The following is a 3,291-nucleotide window of genomic DNA, read 5'->3' on the forward strand; positions in this document are numbered from 1 at the left end:
ACCTACCACTAATTTTTAAAAAATGGATTGGAATCTATACTAAGGGGGGAGAATAGTAAACAGTGGAATATAAAATGCAAACCAATTTATAGTTTCCAAAGGGCCTAGGGAGGCTGCCAAAAATAAAGTTGGCAGAAAACAGTTTACTAAATCTCCAAAGAAGGAAAAAAAAAAGCTTATATTACAAACCCTATAAATATTTCGAGAGTGGTAGGTAAAGTGTGTTTAATACGATGAGCGAAGTTTTAGCATGTATTGGAAAAACAGTTTCTAATATAAAATTACCGACGACTGGAAGTTATCTGCAAAATTTTATACCTAAGTACTTGCAGATGTAATTTATTTTTCTGACAGCACCGCCTGTGTAATGAAAGTTGCTTTTAATGAAACATGAATGCACTTAGGTTTTGCCAATTAGGTTCAGAGGAGTTGTAATCAGTCTGATTCAAGCTGATATGTAGCTCCTTAAATTCAGCACTACCCATAGAATGGCTTCAGTATTTGTAAAGTGTTTGTGAAAGATGAACTCCCAGAGCTCTGACTGCCCAGGCAGAAGGGAGGTGACTCTGGCTAACTGGGGACAAAACCCTCCCAAAGGGACGGCCCTGGTGGGTGGCTGTGCAAGGCTGTGTGCTCTGGGTTAAGCGTCAACACTTTACTGCAGTTGACATGAACATAAGCTCATTCTGTGTTTCATTTACTCATGAAAACGTGGGCGTGCATGTACACATGTAAGCATCTCATATCTGTATATCAATGATCATTTATAAGTCAATCAGCCAGAAAAGTAGATCCCAGTTACTGTGTCAGCACACTTCTTGGTGCGATGGGTGATTCAAAGATATATATACAGAAAGGCTCTGTCACCTTGATCATCTTAATAACCTGTCATTAGAGAAAACTCAGCTCAGGGTGTTGGTCTGGTTGCAGGATGAGAGCATCTGTAGTTCGGACTTCTCGTTTGGGTCCCTGAGATCATATATTCAACAAATATTTATTGAGTCCCTATTTGCCAAGTAGAGAGGGCAAAGTAGTGGAAATATTATTGGACTCAAAACCAGAAGATGTCTCCTACTGGTTGCTCTGGTTTTTACATTTAAAAAGAGTGATGATAACTCTTGCCTTGCCTAACTCACTGGAACATTGGTGGGGATGCACTATCATGGTTTAGTGAAAGTGCTTTGAAACGATAAATCTACTATGCAAATGTGAGTTCCTGCTTGAGTGCCAGGGATAAAATAGAGGCCTTTTGTTGTTTGGAATCTTATGATTGGTTAGGAAGGATGGCTGCTGTCTCCTCTTACATTACAGATTCCATGCTAAGTCACGTAGTAAAGAATTTCATAGCATGATCTCATAACAGTCCTGCAAGGATGAGGAAACTGAGGCTGGGAATGATGCTGACACTCTGTGAAGATCACTTTGCTGGTAACAGTCCAGGTCGGCTCTGAAACCATACGCCAACTCATATCCCACCTGCTTGCTCAGGAAGCCAATTAACAATGGGAAAACCTGGGCATTCTGCATGGATGGTACAGACACAGACGTCGTGGGGATACCGAGGAATTGCCCCCCCAGAGCTGTGGTTTGGGGCTCACTTTGTCAGCTCTTCCCTCCAGGGTCCAGCCTGCATCGGTGACAAAAGCTGGTATTTTGCTATCTGCAGCTGCTACTCCCCAGACAGGAAGTGAAACACGCCTAATGGTCATTCAGTCATTCCCACCTCTAGTTTCATCTTTCCTGTACCCCTAGGCACTTCCAGGTTCCAGCCCTGAAACGGAAGGCGTTGTGTGACAAACACACACAAAGGCAGCTTCCCAGCTATTTTTGTCTCTGCCAGCTTGCCAAGGCCCCCTTTCCAGCCTATCTCCTCTTCTAAAGTTACTGGAATTCCAAAGCAGAAGAATAAAACAATGTCTCACTCCTTAATAGCAACCCCAGCTCCTGGTGGGGCCTTTAAATAATGGGGACAACGGATGGAAGCTAGCTGACCCTTGGCTGAGCCAGAGACAATACCAGTAAGTACATTTCATTGTGTTTTAGTCTGTTTGGCTGAAGCATCTTTAACTGTCCTAGACTTGGAATGGAGCATTTTTCTAAATTCAAAAATATTTTTTATTGAATTTATTTTCATAGGTTTGAAATCACGTGTCTTGTTCAGAGGCTTTTGAGGGACAAGTCTGAATAACAGGAGGCAGTGGATTATGGAGATCTTCAAAATGGCAGAAACACAAACAGAGCAGAACAAGGTGGAGACGGGTTGAAATTTTTAAACTGCGATTCATCATGGGGGCATTTTTGGCACGAATTTTGATGTTTAAAGTTGTTGCATTCAAGCATTATTTTATTAGTAATTAATAATTACTGTAATAATGCATTAAGGAATTATTGTATCATCGTCTTAATTACAGAGTGTTTTGGTGCCCCCGTAAGTTTTGCACTTACGTGCCTCACTGGCCTTAACCTGGTCCTGACCTTGTGTCAGACACCCCAGCCACCCCAACAGGGACCTGAGGACTTCAGGGGACATCCTGTGTCACTCTTCCGGAGTCAACCCTAAGGTGTTCGGTTACAGTGGGGTGCTGCCTCTTTCTTCTCCAAACACCAACCCATGCTCACCTTTGGTACCAGCAATGCGCTCTGCATGTCTGCTCTGGAGAGAGAGGGAGAAACTCTTCAGTATAGGCTCTGGTCATGAGGTCATTGAAGCCAGCACTTCTCAAGCTTGACTGTGGACTCCAGTCACCAGTGACCTGTTAAAAATGTAGATTCTGGGCCGGCCCGGTGGCTCAGGCGGTTAGAGCTCCATACTCCTAACTCCGAAGGCTGCCGGTTCAATTCCCACATGGGCCAGTGGGCTCTCAACCCCAAGGTTGCCAATTCAATTCCTCGAGTTCCGCAAGGGATGGTGGGCAGCGCCTCCTGCAACTAAGATTGAACAGAGCAACTAAGATTGAACAGGGCACTTTGAGCTGAGCTGCCACTGAGCTCCAAGATAGCTCAGTTGGTTGGAGCGCGTCCTCTCAACCACAAGGTTGCTGGTTTCGACTCCCACAAGGGATGGTGGGCTGCGCCCCCTGCAACTAGCAACGGCAACTGGACCTGGAGCTGAGCTGCGCCCTCCACAACTAAGACTGAAAGGACAACAACTTGAGTTGGGAAAAAAAAAAAAGTCCTGGAAGTACACACTGTTCCCCCAATAAAGTCCTGTTTCCCTTCCCCAGTAAAATCTTTAAAAAAAAAAAAAAAATAGATTCTGCATTTCCAGAAGCTCCCAGGTGATGCTGACGT

The 3,291-nt window shown here is 44.3% G+C and overlaps 1 long non-coding RNA gene across 1 annotated transcript; it reads left to right on the plus strand.

The window, feature by feature from the left end:
* Window positions 1–1,903: 1,903 nt before the first annotated feature.
* Window positions 1,904–2,513, plus strand: LOC117034394 (uncharacterized). The gene is made up of 3 exons (XR_004425083.1): window positions 1,904–2,018; window positions 2,137–2,249; window positions 2,412–2,513. It is a non-coding gene; the product is annotated as an uncharacterized LOC117034394 (long non-coding RNA).
* Window positions 2,514–3,291: the final 778 nt, after the last annotated feature.

The sequence above is a fragment of the Rhinolophus ferrumequinum genome, chromosome 15 (assembly GCF_004115265.2).
Source record: "Rhinolophus ferrumequinum isolate MPI-CBG mRhiFer1 chromosome 15, mRhiFer1_v1.p, whole genome shotgun sequence".
NCBI lineage: Eukaryota > Metazoa > Chordata > Mammalia > Chiroptera > Rhinolophidae > Rhinolophus > Rhinolophus ferrumequinum.